General features: G+C 42.5%; 1 protein-coding gene across 22 annotated transcripts in view; it reads left to right on the top strand.

The window, feature by feature from the left end:
• Positions 1 to 19,029, top strand: part of TSPAN18 (tetraspanin 18) — a 185,521-nt gene that overhangs the window by 94,627 nt on the left and 71,865 nt on the right. The gene's annotated exons all lie outside the window — the stretch shown is intronic.

Genomic DNA, 19,029 nt, shown 5'->3' on the forward strand with positions numbered 1-19,029 from the left:
GGTATTTCTCAAATGACAGATGCTAGAGAGCCCTCCTTTATTCTGTTGAACACTAGAAAGGGGCCCAGTTTATCTTGTTTTTCCAGATTTATTTCTGTTCCATTAATTGCACTAGGTCTGTTAGTAGTATCACACCAGTGGTGAATCACAGCACTGGCAATATTTGAAGCCCCACAGTTCACAGGTTGTTCCTAGTGAATGCCCTGTCTGCCTGAGCTCTGTTCCAAGAGAATTGTGGCAGCCAAAGTCTAGATGGAGGCCCATCTTCCTACAGTATCCTTGTGCAGGTGGGATCATGACTGCTGCTGCTATAATTAGTACTGAGGTCTCCATAGGTTAAAGAACATACATACAAGTTTCAAGAGAAGCCCTGGCTTCCCAGAGTTAGGAGTGCTGGTAAAATGTGGCTGTGGGTCCCAAAAGCATTCATCTTTGCCTCAGGGCAACTTCTAGGAGAATCCTTCAGTAGCAGGGAGGAAGGGAGAAGATTGATGCTCTGTTAGGCTTCTGTATTAGAAATGCTGGAGTAAAAGTTCCCCAAGAACCTTTTGGTAAGGACCCTGATTCCTCCAGTAATTTTTGTGCTCTGTCTTCAGCCCTTGCTGCCTCTGAGATTTATACCTGAACAAAGACTTTGGTCACCCCGTTCAATAATAAAAACTGGCATGTAGGTTCCTGATGGTTTTTTGCTTCATATTTGCTTCTGCTTCCCATCATCAACAGCAGTAAAGTGCCATGGGGTGAAAATCAGCACTAATTTGGGAGTTAGATTGCCTGTGTAATAAGCTTCTCTGTTATACTTTGGCAGGAGCAACAGCTAATATAAATTTTCTGCTGTCACTTCTGCATGGGCCATGTACCAGCATCAAAGTTAATCCCTCAAAATTATGTTCCATTGTAAATCTCTCTCCACAAATGAAGTGGGTGCAATTAGGCAGAGAGGTCCAGAACCATTACCAAAGGAAAAAAGCTCTGAAGGACAAAAACAGTCTGCCTGTGCATCACAAAATGATATAACTCCTTGCCAGCAACCTCCAGAAAACAGAAGCTCCTTGACCACAGTGTTCTTGGGGCTTGTTTGGCAGTGAAAATTATGTTCTGAGTTGACCAGAACCGAGTTCCACCTTTTTGTAAGTACAAGGTGTAGGATCTTAAAAGGAATTTGAAACGATTTGTGTCAGTTCTCCCTTATTTCTTTTCTTCCAAAAACACACTGAATGTTTAATGTCATTATTCCTGCCTGAGTCCTGGGAATTCAGAAAAGATCATCAAGACCTTAGTAACAGGCTGAAAAAATCCCCAGCATATTTAATTAGAAACTATTCTTTTGATGTTTGGGTTGATTTTGAGGCTTGTTTTTCATCAGGTTACTCTTGGGTAACCCTCTGTATTCAGAACAACTTCCCTGCTTTCATGAATGTCAAAGACCCTCAAGGTTTGAATGTACTGGTGTGGTTAAATCGCTTTCATTTTTTTAAATTTCATGTTAAATTTTTTTTGGTTAGGGGAAATGAAAATACCCCTCTGCTGTAACATTCTGACTACTCTGGGTAGGGCTGTAAAATGATGGACTTCTTATACCCAGTTAAGAAACCCTAAGCTTAACATTTATGTCGGCTGGAAGTTCCTTCTTCCTGCTTTTTACAGGGAGATGATAAGTGCATTAGTTCCTGGGGGTGAGGTTTGTTGGGGTTTTTTTGTTTGTTTGTTTTTTGTTTCTTGGTTTTTTATTTTGTTTTGTTTTTTGGAGTTTTGTTCATTTGTTTGGTTGGTTTTTGTTTATTCGGGCTTTTTGGTTGTTTTTTTTCTTGTTGTTTGGGTTATCTTTATTTTGTTTGTTTTGGTTTTTTTTTCCCTTCTGGAATAATCCTTAAATATATTAAGGTTTCTATTCTTGGGGAACACAAGCTCTCTTAGTTCCTGATTGTTTCCTTTGGAGAGCTGAGCAAATGCTACCAAGTTTACATTGAGAATGGCACGGGCTCTGCAGAGAAGTGAGAAGTTTGTTCCAATGTTCAGTAGGGAGAGTGCCCTATTAAAAGTCCCATATGTGTGTGGCTACAAGTATTGAGTATTATCTACCCTTTTCTAATTGTAAAGCTTTAGAGATATTGCAAATCCCCTATAAAGTCATTCAACTCAACTTTACTCAGACTTTTATAATCAAAGACGATGATAATATTTTGCTTTGGTTTCTGTTCAATGCAAACATTCTGAAAGGTTTTACTTTGAGTAATGTTTAGTATTTCAGTTTGAATTTGATAGAAATAATTTCAGGAAATCTGCAAAAATGTCTCTCTGCTTATATGGCAGTCAAACATGAGTTACAATGCCAGGACAAAGATGAGTAGACATGGGAAGCTGCATCCAGTTTTTGTCATAAAAAGCTCAACACAGTAATCTGGTTTGCCAGAGAAAGCCCCTTTATTTTGTTCATATCTGGCCTGTTGAGCAAAGGTGGGAAATAAATTCATAAATGAGAAGGTCTTGCACGCAAAATATTTACTATTCTGCCCATCAGTCATTCATCATCTTGTTAAATTCAAGTGTGCTAGAGGTCTGCTTGGCGTGCTCCTGGCTCACTTCTATCCTCTTCCATGGCAACAGGATCTGTGTGTCCTCCTCCAACTTACATAACCTTCGGTGGGCTTGAGTCTCCTTCAGGCTGCTGTGCTCTCTGAGCTGGGAATGCAATCATCACTGGCCCTTCTTGAGAATCCAGTGGCTGCTCACTCCAAAAAAGCCTCCTTGACAGCTCTTGCTGTGTTTTGTCAAGTACCAGGGGGAGCTTGCAGCATGTGTTTACAGCCTGCATGTGTTGCTCTTCTCCACTTTTCCTATGAGTTTTTTCAAAGTGTTTTCTCCAAGCATGCTAAAATGTCTAAGGAAAGGGTCAAAGTTCTTTATATATTAGAGTAAAATTGGGTTGAAGTCCTTTCTCTTTTAGAGTAAAACAGGGCTGAGGTCACCCCCCAATTCTTAGTGTTGTCAATTATGACTTACTGCATCTTTTGTCAGCTACATGTGAGAAAAGTGTAGGGAAACTAACTAAGGTTTTTGTAGTTGATAGAATCTCCAACTGTGGCACTGAACCACGGAGTAAAAAGCCGACTAACAATGCACTGACGTCAGGCTGCCTTGATGTGACTGAGAGAGTTTTTGTCTGTGAAGACAAATACTGGAATAAATCACTCTCTGGGTTTTAAAAACTGTGGTGGTTTTGGCCTGGTTTCTGAACTTGGGGGTAGACAAAGAATTGCAACACAGCATCTCATTTTCAAACTGATTTGACCAACCAGCAACAGGGTCCGATATGTGCTGGAGTCTACAAATCTTGACAAGGCCCAAACCAATTAATTACAGTTGATAGCTGATGCTGGAATATGGGCCATGTCAATCACAGGAATGGTTTCTTCCTGCTGCTGTACCAGAACAGCTCCAGGCTGATGTTTGGGGTGACAGAGAGAGTTCAGCTCTCGCACCAGACAGCTTGAGTGGTGAACAGCTTTCGTACGCAGAATCCATCGTCTCTCGTGAGGGATGTGACTGTGAAGTAGCTGACTTCTGAAAACAAGCTTTCTGCAGATACTTTTTTCCACCCAACAGCAAAGGTCTTGTTTGGGAATGCTTTTTGGCTGCAGTCTTTGCGACCCCCCTGGGAAATGCACTGTGCATTTGACTTGCACTCACCAAAGGAAAAAGTGAAAGTAACACAGCTGTAGTGATTTACTACGAAGTTTTGAGGCTAATTGCCTCATATGTTTAATTAATAACTGACACATTCTGTCCCTCAAAGAGCTTGGAGAACTTCCATCTGGACCCCTAGTGATTACAGCCTGGAAGCCATCCCTGTAATTAAGGAGCAGGCTATAGGAGGCCTGTTCCCATTATGGGCAATTATTGTGCTTACTACTTTTCCCCTCCTTTCTTACAAAAAGACTGAGAAAATAGGGCTCAAAGACTAATCTGACATAAAACCCTGACTAAAGAGGTGCTTTGTGCTACCCCATGGTAGAATGATGGGTTATGTTTTGGTGCCAGCACTCTTTTTTTCAACAGGCTGTCAGGGGACAGGTTCTCCAAAGAGCAAAATGTGTCTTACACCACACTGGAGGACTTCTTGGTCAGTATTAACTGCCAGTGCAAGAAGAGGATTTTTGCAAAGAACCAGGCAACTGAGTATTCCTACTGTTACTTCTCTGTCTCTCCCTCCCAACTTTAGACTTCCACTGGGTTTGACAGCTGCTCATCTGCAAAGACTCTGGCTAGCTCAGGAGCCCTCAGAGTAGAGGATGCTGTGTCTTTAAGCCTTCCATACAGTGCTGAAATGTTATGACAGAGCATCTCACAGGGGGATGCGGTTTCCATGGCAACCCCACACTGTAAGATAAGCAAACTGGATTATTTTTTTTCCTGAGAGGTTCAAGAGCAAGGAAGGAATGAGGCGATCTGTCAGCAGGCAAGACTTGAAAAGAGGAAACCATGTCCATTAATCCTGTAGCCCTGGCTGCTTTGTGTTTTAATTAGAGAATGTTATTATGGCAGAAAGCATGGGCGCCTCACCCTGTTATGGGTTTTTGAGGACTTTTTTGTTTGTTTCTCTTTTTATATCTCCAATTAATAAAAGGGGGGTGGGGGGGGTGGTGGCTGGGGAGAAGGAGGAGGAAAGAAGCTTTACTAAGGCATAAAATGAAGGTCTGAAATAAAGAGCCTCAGGATCCCTGTTCCAGAGCTTGTATCCCAAGACAGATATAGGAGGTAGTGGAAATGAATCTGCCATTCTCAAATTGAGAGTACATCTTCAATGCTTTTTTTTTTTTTTTCTGTCTTGCTGCTCTGTTTAAGAAAACTGGAAATCCCTCATACTCCCCTTGCATCCTGCAAGTGTAACCGTGTGAGTGTGGAGTAAAGCAGGGGAGCTGTGACTTCTTGTTGTCTTCCACAGCCTGCCCAGAGGCATTATACATCAACCTTTTTTACAGAGCTATACTGCCTTGCCCTGCCTTGGTTTTGGGCTAGTTGATAACTTTGGGATCACTACATGAGAAATGCTCCTGTTCCCCAATGCCACCACCAGTGAGAATGCAGGACACTGTGCATGCTGAGAGATGGAAGGACAAGGAGGGGCAACGCTGCAGCCCAACGTGAGAAGGCAAGCTCCCACACAGGCTGCAATGGCATCCTAGTAATCAGATAATATCTTGGTAGCAGCTAGTGCACCAGCTGGGTAGGAAACTGTGCTGGTCTTGTACATGTGCTGTGCGTAGGAGTTTATTATGGAAAATATTTTGACAACCTTTATTATTTTCCAACACTTGTATGTGTCACCAGAAAATTAGAGTTAAAGTAAACGTTAACCCAACAGCAGTCTTGTCTGCATAGTTTCCATGTCCATCCTTTATGGAGAACTCCCTGCTCCTTTGCAGGGGATTAGAGCCCACCATAAATCTTCATGTGGAATGAAAAGAAAGTTACTCCAATCCTTTGAGAAAGAAATATACTAAATCATTAATTTCTACTTTCCTAGAAGCAGCAGTATCCCAATCTGTTTTTCAGGGGCTGGTACTTACAGGGAAATCTTGTAAATGTAGTTCTCCCTACTTTCCTGTCAATGTCTTCTTCAATGTCCATGAAGAGTTCAGCAAAGCAAGGTGCAGAATGAAGAGGGCCAAACAGCCTCAGTACCATTGTTCTGGATTTGAGTACCTCCCACCCAAAATAATTTCCTCCTGTGGGTACAATCCATGCAGCAGGAACAGCTGTTAGCAAAGTTTGAAGTTGTGGGCCAAGCACACGTGATACTTTGTGTGGGAATTTAAGGTTAGGGCAGAACGATACTTAGACCTTTGTTGAATGAGCCATCAAATGCTGTAATTGGCAATAAATAGGGTTACAGGCAACTTAATTTCTTTGGAGACTGCTCTCTTTATTCCTTTTTTTCTGGTTGCATAGACAAATTCAACACTTTGGTGTTGATATCAGCTTTATTTGATGTTTTGAGTTAGGCTGCCTAGAGCTGACTTTCTGGTTGTACTAATAAAGAAACTGCTTTTGTCAGCTTAGATCAGTTGTACTTCACTGCCAGCACCAAGCAGACATGTGGCAGGATGGCTTTGTGATGCTGGTGGCTGGGGCAGAGTTGGCCAGCACAGTTTTCTCTGTCCCTCACCCTCCTCTCAGGACCTGCTGTGCCTGCCTGTGCCCTACCAGGAGAACCCCTCACACATCTGCTGCCTAATGGGGGCTTCTCAATTCACTCCTCTCTGTGGTCTTCATAATTTGCCTAGGACTGTGTGTTGTTAAAGCCTTGAGCATTGCTTGGGTTTATTGTCCCTTGAGGCACTGCCAGATCTGAATCACTGCCAAACAAAATTATTCCACCTGCTTCTTGGCTCTAAGCATCTAATCACCCAAGCCCAGCAGAGTTTTGTTTAGAGAACAGAAATAATTGCGGTGCTGCGCTGGTTCCCAGCAGAGCCAGCGGTGCCCATGTCACCTGGTGAGCTGGGGAATGAAGGAGTAGCTGCAGGCCTTGTTTGGCTTGTTTCTCATGGGAATATTTCTGGGACTGTCATAGGACTCTCCTGGGTCTGCCCCAGCCTTTTTGGTCAAAATTAGTGCCCCTGAATTTATGGTGGAAGGGAGCAGCTGGAGAGTATTAGGCTCTGCTCCAAGTGTGATTTTGAGCAGGCCAGTGCCCCACAGCTAAAGCTAGATGTTTTAACCGATTATTTGCTGACTCATCACTTCTCCTGGTTTCTTTCCCACACCATTTTTAATGCCACACCCCTCTTCCTGGAGATAATGCATTACTTGTGCATCTCAGTAGTTCATTCTTGGATAATTCTTCTAGCTAGTTCTGTTTCACACTCATTTCTTCTTCTCATTTCTTCTTTCAGTTTTTTTTCGGTACTCCGAAATTGGACTTTTGATGATCCAGATGTACCCCTTCCAACTCAGTATATTCTATGATTCTATAGTAGATTGATTTCTGACCATGACTGGAAAACAAAATCTTTTAAATCAACTAATGTTATCCGTCCAAAGTTTTTCTTCCTTCACCTGCTTGCCAGCAAAAATCCCTTAAACTCTTCAGGAAAAATTCAGGTCCTTAGGTTCTGAAGCCCTTCCCACCTTCTTAGCTCAGGTGGTCCTGAATTAAGTCTGTGTACCCATACACACTAAAGAATGTAATACTGTTTTAGGGTCGGTAACAGCTGACTTGGAGAAATTTTGCTTACTACTATTTTCATACTATCTTAGCCTGGAAGTCATTTATACTTAGAGTTCTGCTTCTCCCAATAAAGAACTGCCTCCAAGAGGCTGGTTTAGTAGGGCTGCTGGCAGGTGCTGCCCTGGGTACACAGAGACCAAGCCTTGCAGAGTGGAAGTGCAGAGACTTCTGGGCAGCCAGAGACCTCTGAGCTCTCTGTTCTGATGCTCTCTGTACTTACTGTCTTCAGTTTCCCTGGCTCATGGAAGCATTGCAAAGAGAGAATACACATAAAATACTGTAATCCTAGTGCAGTAAAGCAGTACACAGTCTTGAAGCAAACTTTCCTTTCATGTGTTTTGTATTTAATTTCAACACATGCCATAGTGGTGCATCCTATTTACATTCAGGTCTGTTTTAGACATCCGGCATAATTCAAGAGCACTGTAGCTCTGAATGCCTGCAATAAAAATATTTTCATACTCTTTTCTACAAAATAATCCTTGGGTCTGCAGCTTGCCAGTTTGTGGTAGCTTCAAAGCTTTTCCTAGAGTACAGAATTTTTTGAAAAAGGAAAAATGTCTGGGAGCTGTATTCATGTTCTAAGAGTCCTAATAATAAAAGAGCACTAATTTCTTTTAAACCTCTCCAAGCAATTTCCCCAAAAACTTCCCTGTCCACAATAGTTAGCTGAAGCTCATTTGAATGTATCTATGCTCTTTAACAACACACTGAAGAAATATTTTGGTGCTAGGACAAGCCAGGACCCTAAATTAAATTAGATGAAAAAACTAGCTTGATATGTTTCATGACATAAATGAAAGATGCTTTGGGAAAAACAGAGAGGCAGTATTCCTTCTGGATAAGGCCTCAGCATGAAAACTTGAACAGCAAATGAGTTTATTATTGAAGACAAGTACATCAAAACCAACTTGACTGAGAAACTTTTTGGCCTAACCTACAGTTGTTGTCTTTGCTATTATTAAATGTCAAGTGTTGGTGAGCAGCTAGGAGATCTAGATTTCCCATCTAGAGTTTTTAAAATCTGATGTAAACGGTCTTGATTTCAAAACCCCCTTGATCTTTGCATTAAGCCTGTATGACTTAAGTGAACCCCAGGCTGGCCTCTGTCTGGGATGACTTTCACTCTCACAGAGTGATGGTACAGAGCCACAGAAAGTGGGGAGGCACCAGCTGGAGGAGAAAATGACCTCAGGGTCTTTGGATTGAAGGTTAGAGAAAAAGAAATAGAGCATTTCTCTAAGACAAATATTTTCTTTTGACTGTTCCAGTTGATGACATTTGTAGGGGGAAAAGGCTTTCTTCAGACAGAGCAGAGACCATGTTTTGCCTCTATTGACTTCTTACTGACATTAGACCATAGAAGTCTTTGAGATAAGTTTATTTTCTGCAATTAAAAACAATTAAATGAAGCTGGGAACTGGTCCTGATTTCCCTGCTGGTCTATGACCAGGGCAGAGTTTTTAGATTTAGAAAAATTCTGAGACCTTTTTTTCAAAAAAACCGTTCAACTTGAATTTCTATGTCTTTGGGAGGTGGAGTGAGGAAGGGAGCCTGCCCAGTTTCATGCACATTCATTGATTACAATGCTGTAGTGCTCAGCTCTTCCCAGACGTCTAAAATCGTTGTAAATAATTGGGTTAAAGTCAGAATTTATCATACTTAGTTAGCCCAGATCTAATCGTTCTTTCCAGAACTGTTTGCTGAATCGCTTGGCATGTCTAACCTTATCGGCCTCGTTAACTTCTTATCCCCATTTGACAAATCTAATCTCTGTCTACTTCTGCAAGGAGAGAGACAGGACTCCTTAGAGACTTCTGTGGCTTGCTGTGCAGCCTGCCAACAGGCATCCCAGAAACTATTGGGAAGATGCTTGCAGCTGCTGGAGAAGATTTGGAGAGGTTTAAGGTTTCATGGGCATGGAAAGCAGGGTTTCTTGTCAAGACAGTTTACTCATTTACTCATTTTTATCTGTTTAAAAAACAAAAAGTCTGCTAAGGTTAACAGATGTCAGCAGTCAGAGATTGCTACATAGAGCCTAGGGCGAAGGGTATAGATGGTGTTTTGTGCCTTTCACAACCCACGCCGTTGTATCTTGCTTGAGACATTTTCCTCTAAGCTTATAAAATCACTCTTGGCTCTAGTTATTTTCTGAGAGTATGACTGAACCACTTTACAGGAAAACACTTAGTGTTGTGCCTGAGTTGTACACTGGGGACCTGAGATTTCCCTCCCTCATAAAGCAGAAGTGACACCACCAAAGCAAACGGAGCCACAGGGTTGTGAAACTGAAGTCAGCCAGCAGAAATCCAGCCTGTATTCTCTAGTGTATGCTCATTCTTGGCTATTTTTGCTATGAGAGATTTTTGTGAAAAGGAGGGCAGGGAGGACATAGGAATATGCAAGGCCAGAAAGATGTTCTTTGAGGATTTTAAGGAGTTTGCAAGCACGTGCTGAAGACCTAATATCTGCCACAACTGGGAGAAGAAGCTGGATGTCCTCCTCCCCTGTATGTTTGTGTGCATAATTTTACATAATTCATGTTCTGATGCATAATGCTGTCATTTACCACCCTGGCTTCTGGTGTGCTTGGCTCAGCTCAGTGAGATGGAGGATGTTGTTATCCTCAGATGGGAAGAGGCTCATCTTGTGCGCACATTCGGTTCGAGGCACCTTTAGAGGGTAGCTGTCCTTGCATTGGGCATGATGATCAGTAAGTGCTTGATTTGCTGCACTGCCAGTTGGGACTCTAACTTTCTGTGTACTTCAGCCCGCTCAGAAAGGCAAGAGCTTAGTAGTTGGTTCGGATTTTCAAAAGGGATGTTTGCCCGGATGCGAGCATTTCCCCTGAGATCTCTCGCTCACAATGAAGCTCTGCGTCAGAGCTGGGGCTTGAGGCCCCAGGGATGGAGCCTGGCCAGCAGCGCTCGGCCCTTCCCTCCGCCGCCTCCCTGCATGACTTGGCACCCTGAGATCGCCTGTGTGTTTGCTGTCCAGAGTGTGCGGACACAAATGTAAACCTGAAACCACAGTTTCAGTGTAGCCTCAAATCCAGCTCTGTCCTGGGCTGCTGGCTCTGCTGATGGCTGTCCTCTCTCCGGCAGCACCCACGGGTGTTCCCTCTGCAGGTATGGCTGGGGCAGAGGCCCAGAAGTCTCTTCTCCTGCCTAGAGGAGGGCAGAAAGAGGGAATAAATACAGTGTGTAACTGCCTATGTCCCCTTTGACTGTGCCTGTGGAGCGTTCCAGGGCTGGGCTATGTCTCTTTTTAACTTTTAAATCAACAGTTTCTCACTGGTGCAATGTCAAATTGATGTGGCTGCTCACAGGCTCCAAAGGTCATACTCCTCTTCCAGAAGATGCTGATGGAGATAACAGCCACTGTCCCCAGCCTCTCTAAAGTGCCTGGAAGCCCCCATGGTGCTTGTGCTAGGAGAGGAAGCATCAAACTCAACTCAGTTCTGCCTAAGCTGGCCAGGGTGAAGTGGCATAAAGCTACATACGTGGTGAAGAGGCAACATATGGGATGAAAGAGAGGAGAGAAAGAAGGAATTGCCCGTGGAGCAAATCCAGTGTCTTGTGAGAGAGCAAAAACTTCCGACTTTCCAGTGAACTTCATACAGACCTATGTCTGTCTCTTGTCTTTGATCTGGCTCTCCTTTATACTACATACTTTTGAACAAAGACCATAGGGGAATAGAAATCTCCTTGCATTGCAGGATATTCTGCTATCCCTTTCTGCTCTCCATGAAATAAAGTTATTATATGTTTTGCCTGAGAAACTGAGGAATTTAAATATGTGGGGTTTACAGCCGTGTTGATTCAGTGTAGCTGTTAGCTACACCTGAATGGTTCCCACAGGATGGGAAAAATTGCTGGCAAAAAGAGACTTTGTGTTCAGGGGCAACAGGAGGTAGTTTGCATTCTGACAGCACCGAACTGATGGATATCTGTAGCTGTGGTCTGGGCATCCAAAAATTATATCCATAAAGGATAGATCTGATTGTTAGAAGCAAGGGAGCTCTGGAGAAAATTGTAGCAATGTAGTCAGTTGCTGTGGCTGCATACACGGATGGCTCTCTGCTTCCTCCAGCTCCCTTAAGTGGGAACTGAGGCAGGTTTCCTCTCAGTAATGTTTAAAGCACTTCCCTTGGGATAGATTTCCCCTTGCGTTCATTCTGGTGTGCGCATTATCACAGATTTAACATCTTGGAGAAGAAAGATGTTTGTTTATTCCTATCTACCCTATCAGACAAAGGCTCATGCTCATCTGTGGCCAAGAAGTGTGAAGTTTGCTTTTGCAGCGTGGCTTGGCACTGGTGTGGCCCATGAAGTGGAGCGAGTCCCTGCAGTTTCTGGCTGCCGTGGGGCACCGAGCTGGCACGTGGGTGTCATCAGGTGGGAGGCTGTGGCTCAGCACGGCACAGCCTTGGCACATCACGGTCACCACCTTGGCTAGGTCAGCACAGAATTTCTTTCCATTGTCCTATTGCCATAAGTTATGATACATTTGCAGCTAAATCTACCAAGTTTGGAGTGCCTTGTGACAGCCCCGCAAAGGCTTTCCTGTCTCTGCTTTTGTAGCCATCACATTAAAAACAGCTCCTCCTGACCAAGTGAGAATCAGAATGCTTCGAGCTCTGCCAGCTCCTCATAAGCTGTGCTCTGTTAGCTCCAAATATTCTTTGAACATGATCTTCTTCAAAGCTGCTTTTCAGGTAGAGTGAGTTGAAAACCAGGAGAGATTGCCACGGGGTGTTTTTTTCCTCTCTCATTTTGAGAGGAAGTTTGAATTCAAAATGTTTTGACCAGCTTTGTTTTCATAAAAGAATCACCAAATGTAGCTGTGTTCTCTTTAGTATAAGAAAGGTAAAAAGGATGCAGTGCTTTGACAGTTATCTATCTGCTGATTGCCACATGTACCAAGTGTCAGGAGGAGATTGATGGCCTTAGAAAATAAATCCACCGAGGCAGGAAGAGTACCTTCCTTTGCTTTTTTACAATGCTAAGTGTGTGTATTGTCTGTGCTGAGCCAGTGCTGAATAATAATGAGTGACTGTAGTTAGTGTCTAAGCTAGGGGAAGCCAGGACTCCAGCCAGCCTGAGGTTAGGAGCTCTGCTGATTATTCAGTTTAGTTTGAGCCAGCAATACACATTTTGCCTAAATGCCTGAGTCTTTTCTTCCCAATTATTTTGAGGTCTAGTAGGATCCACTCTTTTCTGTGGAATTTCTATGAAGTCAAAATGTTAAAATCTAAATCCTGTAAGATTAGAGTTTTAATGTTTTTAGCATGTTTGTTTGTTTGTTTTAATCTGAGAAGAACTTTTGGCTAGAAAATAAGTTAGGCTTGTGATTGAAAAAAAAAAAGGCAATCACTAAAACAAACAAATAACCTCTCCTCCTTCCAACTTGCTTTGTCTTGAGGGGGAGGGATGGAGTGTGACAGGATTTTGAGTCTGTTCAACATCTGAAAATCAGAAAGTGAAGGTTTCTTGCAAAGCCTTCTCTCCTGTTTAGCTAGACCTCTTTTTCTAGTCCACATAAATCCTGCTGTTGTGCCTGTGTCAGACAACAGTTCTCATCTGGTCCATCTCCAGGGTGCCAGTGAATTTGCCTCCTCTCATCTAAGGAGGTGACCAGGGTAGGGAAGTTCTAATTCCTCTCAGATCTCATTTTAAACATCCTTGAAAATGGATCTCTGGCAGTCCAGGATCTGACTGGAGTGGATGGAGGAAAAGGATTAAGGATTCTAATCCAGCTCAAAACTCCTGACAGCACCCAATAAAAATGATACCCTGGCTGCTTTTGCAGTCTGTACACTACTCAAAGCAAGGATTTGTCCTTGGTGGCCACTGTCAAGCAGAGAGCTGGAAGGCTGGCTCTGTGTTTCATGGCTGTTTGGGGTTTTGTTTATCATCAGCTGTTTATTATCAGTGTTTCATTTTGGACACAGGATTGACTCCCTGAAATAGAAGGCTCCAGTTTCCTTTGGGGAGGAGCTATGATAGCTCTACAGGTGGTGGCAGGTGCGTTTTGGCAGCATGCTTTCAATTCAGATGCTTATGATTTTGAGCAGGTTCATAGCTGCAGTTAGTAAAATCCTCTTCTCATTAGGTTAAAGCACTTCAGACTTTCAGGACCTGCTGCCTTCTTCTCTCATCCTGTATTTCTTTTCCTTCCCAACCACCTCCTGGTGTCCCTGCACTGTGCTGAGTGAGCCCTGTTGCTCTTGCCTGCACCTGGATGTCGCACAAAAGTCTCTGAACAGAAGAGCCCTGAGGAGAACAAGCTGGAGCCAAGATGTGATGGGAATGTTCTTCTGGACAGCCCAGCTGGCTCACTTGGCTTATCCTTGCCTGGGGAAGTGATGTGGCTGCTTCTATTCCTTACCTTGATACCTAGTTTTTGCTGCTTTGGTTCAAAGAGGATGCTACCGCTCTGAGGGTTTCCTGACTTGGACAGAACAAGCGCTGCTTGCATGTCTGCTGGCTGTTGTTTCAGGATGGAGAAACAAGAGAGAAAAAACACCTACCAGTTGTTAAGAATACAAAGTTATATTTAGAGTTTCTTCTTCTGTCTTATATTGAGGTTTTTATTAGCTTATAGGAGTTCTGGTGCCTGTTGAAGTTTGGAAATAGGGTATTATGTTCTGAAAATGCGGTATTTTGTACTAAAGTCAGCGTGGATAAAACACAGAACTTAGAAATAAATTTTTGAGAGCTGAATTTCTAGTGGAAAAGGAGGAAAATTTCTGTTTTCGTTTGCTTGTGAGCTGTTTCTGCTGGACTAGGAAGACAAATTAAAGTGAGACTACACCAGCAGAGCTGCAGTGGGAGGAAATGAGAGGACCCTCTTTGATCCCAAGTGCTTAATCAAGAAGCATTTGCTGGCAATGTCAAATAAGATTTGCCAAGCCCTAGGTAGAGGCCAGCAGGGTCTAGAACTGAACAAAAGGAGGAGGTATCATACTATTAATTTGGTTTCAATATATTCAGAGTTAATCTTCCTTTACCTGCATAATATGAAGTAGAGTATGAAGGTTATTAACCTGACTGCAAATGGACCTACTGGGGAGTTAAATGTCACGTGGACAGGTTTACTACATTTTGAAAAGAATTTGTGCTGTAACATAATAAATGTAATAAGTGCCTCTTTAGATGTTCTATAAGTGGTAAAGAATCATTGATCACCCTGTGGGATGGGGGCTGGGGAGCTTGTTTTTGATGTTTTAATATCAAGTCAGAAATGGGAGCTCAGAGTTGCTGATGAATAGCGCACATAAATTTGTTATTATTATCATTATTATTATTCATTTTTCTGTCTTAGAGAGACTGAGAAGGGAGTTGGTGCTGTGGGGTGAGAAATAAATCATTAGCATCTTCACGTTTGCACTGCAGATTAATCTGGGGAAATGAGGCTGGTAGTTTTTAAGCCTCTTGCATATTTGCCAGGTGAACTATTTAACTTGATCTCTCCTTTCACTTTTTTTTTCTAACCAGGGAGTTTTCCACTTACAGATTTAAAAGGTTACAAGGTTAAGCAGAAATCAGAAGCTGATTAATTGCATAAGCACCCTTAGCAGGCACTTTGGCCAATGGTGTATTAAAGTTTGTTTTCTATTGTGCTATTTTTTTTTTTCCTTCCACTGAAAGATGTGCTTTGGTTTTTTTTAATGTTCCTGCTCTACTTGCCTTGTGCTCGCTTTGCTGAACCTTACGATGTTGTCAGTGCGAGAATGATTTTCTGATTGTTTCCAAGTGAATGTCCAGCTTGGAGGGCTGGCAGTGGCAATTCTGACATTATTTTATGCTGCCCTCAGTATTCACACTTGATTTCTCCTGCTGGTCAGTGCATAACAGGTAAATCTTAGAGCTTCTAGGAGCGGATGGCAGCTCGGAGCAAGGCTGTGCTGTGCAAAGGAAAGTGATGTCTGTGGCAATCCAACACAGAGTGAAAGCTCTGGCTGAGGGAGCTGTGTATTTAGAAATGGTATTTAGAAATGCATCTTAGTGGAGACATGAAACAGAGATCCTGACTGCTTGTGAGCACTAGAGATCCCCTAACACGTGTTCCAACAGCAAGTGCCGTAGCCAGCGTGTTGGAGGTAATTAGTCAGTCTGCCTGCATTCCTTCTGCAGCCTCAATTAATTATGAGGCTCTCGCTAACTTCTGCATGAAACGGTTCTGTAGTGGTGTTAGAGGATGTTAACCAGCTGCCACCTTCAGTTTCCATTGATACTTTATAAATACTGTACAAAGGACTTGAAAGCAAGGCCTCTTGCTTGTGAGTGCAAGCTCAGCTCGTGCTGATCTCTTCCTCCCTGAACACTTGGCCTGAGAGGAGGAAGGCACAATCCTACCTGTACTGGTAGCAAATAGAAAGCAAGAAAATGCTTTGGTATGCTTCAAGGGGGAAGCTGTTGCTTTTTGTGTTTCATCCTCTCTTGACTGAAATATGAACACAGGCCGGCAGAGACACGCAAGCAGATTCAGTGGGAAGAGATGTATTGCAACACAGCTATCAGTGTCAGTTTCTTGGATAACTTTGACAGGGAAAGTAGGTTGGATCTTTTATTAGGTCTATTGATACTGTTGGGAGAGGCAGTCTTTTAAACATGTAAATGTGGTTTCTCATATCTGAAATAGAAGCATCAGCCTTTGAAACTAAATAAATACATGTTGAGAACACTTTTCCCAAGTTTAGCAAAGTTATGTTAATCACTTAGACCATCTGTTGGAGAAAATGTAGTTGTGAAGCTGGGATAGGTTAGGGGCACATTAGTGAGAGAAGAGATAATAAAATTGTTTGTTTCTCTAGGACACAGTAAAGTTTTTGAGAATTACTTGCTTTTCCTGGTGGCGTTACTGTTCCTTTTTAGAAGTAAGGAAAATGTTTTATTCATTTTTAAAAGATCCGTTTTCTGTGAGGCTCCAAAACTGTGGTGTATTGGCTTGGTCTTCTCATGACAGCAAAGTTCTTCAGTTCAGCAGGAGAATGAGGTTAGGATCTTCCTTGCCTGTAGCCCTGCCTGGGCTGGGAGAGCTCCAAGGGTTCTCCTGGACTCTGCCCAGCCTCTGCAGCTGGGGGGTGTGAAACAGCTACACTGCTGCTTTATCCTGAGAGGTAGGAGGGCAAGAACTGTACAGAAAAGAGTTGAAGTCCCTCACCCCAAGAAGTGTGGCCGGTTCCTAATGGCCTGCTGCCTGAGCCTGTCAGCCTGACAGCATCTCTCCTCCTTAAACACGTTGTGAAATGTTGAAAAACGGTTTGGATGTCTTTATGACAGTGGCATTTGTTCAGGAGGAGCCGTCTGTTTGTTTAAATACAGCCCCAAAGGAGGTGCTTGTTTTCCTAGGATTTCCTCTAACTGCTGACCCAAACAGGAGAAGAGAGTGTCCAGGGCAGGGACATCACAGAAGCCTGGCTGAGTGCTGGCAGAAGTGTGATTAATCTTGACTAGACAGCTGTGCCAGAGCCACTTCCAAAATGCTGGACACCAAACCAAAGTATACTTGTGACAGCTCTCCTGTCCTTTTCAATTGCTTTGTGTTGCTCTCAATTCCAAATACATCAGTCTTGTTTGAAGGCTTCGTTAAACCCCGCTGATGTGCTAATGCAAAGTGTAATCTGTCCTTGTTACAACATTTACTGCCAGTAAAGCTCACGTGGACAAGGAGAGGTACAATTGCAGGGAAAAGCAGTATTTAGCTAAAAATAACCATTTACTTAGGTTGCCCTCCTGCTTTTTGGGAGATATCAAGAAAAACCTGAGAGCAAGTTCTTTGTGTGGTCTAGCACCCGACTTTTGAAGGAAACCGTACGAATGTTTGAGACCACTCGTAAAACATTCAGGAAATGCAACGAGTCTCATGGTTGTTGGCATTTCCCCAGATGTGTAATTAATGAAAGGCTGTGGAGATACACTGCACTGTTGAGGTGTAAACTTTTTAGGAGGGGCAAGTGGTAGAACCCCAAAGGAATGAAGATAGGTGACCCGATGTAGAATCACAAAACCCTCAAATTCTGTGTGAGGGAGGTTGCTTCCGCCCTTCTGCTCCTCTGGTTTCTGTGATTTAGCAAACTGGGTTGTTTAGTCGATGTGATTCATTCCTTTCAGACCATCCACTTCAGTGCTCCTAATTTCAGGTCAAGAGGAAGGAAGCAAAGGCTCCTGTGTGAAACAAAGGATGTCACGTACTGATCTCCATTGTTACAGCAGTAGAGGAACTGGTGTAATAACCAAATGAAGATCAAATTAAATGCAAAATTGATAAGAGAAGCAGAATGATAAAATAACTTTAAAATGTTGCAAAATTTCTGCAGCAACGTTGGCTCCTGCCATTTTATAAGTGAGGTTAAGGAAACTTAGTGTTTTTACAAGATCTGTAGCTCCAGGAATTTTCCTTCAGAATAAGACCCTTCTAAACATGTATTTCCTTTTGCTCCCAGAGTAGATCTCATTAAGTTGAACAGGGCCAGCTTTCCTTGTATTCCACAACCTGCTGTTTTCCTCACAAACTGGGAGGCTCATGAATTTTCCATCCAGAACTGCTGCCATGAACCTGAGGGATTGAGGCTTGTTGGTGACTGCTTGCTGCCCCTCCGCGCACTGTTGTGGATAATTCTACAAATAATTGATTTAGCAGTGCAGGAAGGTCACCAGTCTTCTTTTTACAGCTGTCATGTACAGCTTGAGACCCCTGTCCTGCAGCTCTTAGCTCTTGGACAGTACATCACTAGGAGGGCTTGTGGTCTATTTTTCTCCCAAGTGCACAATGGTGGCAAATCAGGTGCTTTAAATTTTTAAAGGATTAAAGAGGGCTGTGCTGTGTCACACTCCTCTCCAAATCAAGAGAATGAAATTGTTATCTGGTATGGTCACCTGCAGGAATGAGATTGAATAATGACATTAGTACATTCAAGTACAGATTCACTGACGTCAGATTTTGCTTCAGATTTGGTGAGAGCGAATCAGATTACTCAGCCATCAAGTTTCATCATCATGCCTCCATCACACACTAATGGCTTATGCCTTGGGGATCAGAGGAATTAAACTAAAAGTATTATTCTAATGCACCTGATTGGTTACTGAATATAATACCAGAAAGAAAATGCCTTTTCAACCCTTGGTATAATTACTTATGTCTTTTCATGATGAATCATAAATGCTCTTTTGATATCTACATGATAATTTGTAGAAATTTTAAAATACATTTTTATGTGAGTTCTTCTATTGACAAACTGTCTACAAATAACTTACTGACTTTTCAACTGCATGAGTTATTTGAAATTATTCATAGATTGCTTCTTGGTTTGCTGATTGTTTACAAGCAATTCCTTTTTAGTATTCAGTGGCTGGTATTCAAGTGTTCAGCTTCCAGCTGCACGATTCAGTTCGTATTTTGACATATAGGTCACACAATAGTATTTCTGCTCCCTGACTAAATGCATATAATTCATAGGATCCAGCTTCTTGCACGAATATTTGCATTGAATTACAAAATTCTTATTCTGCAGCCATTCTTTAGCACTTGATTATCAGCAGAAACTGAAACAATCCTTTTTAATCTTATTTGCTGAGTATTTATGGAAATGCTAATGCACAGTGGACATTACCATAAATGAGCAAATTTGCTGTAAAGCTTCAGCTATGCACTCAGCTGCATTTTTATTAGTTTCACTGTGTTTGCCCATCTTCTTTCTATGATCTCAAAATATTAATAATTTAAATATTTTTTGGCATCTGTGAATTTAAATAATTTTATGAAAAATGTATACATATATATTGTTGAGT

Source organism: Cyanistes caeruleus, chromosome 6 (genome assembly GCF_971803275.1).
Source record: "Cyanistes caeruleus chromosome 6, bCyaCae1.hap1.1, whole genome shotgun sequence".
Classification (NCBI taxonomy): domain Eukaryota; kingdom Metazoa; phylum Chordata; class Aves; order Passeriformes; family Paridae; genus Cyanistes; species Cyanistes caeruleus.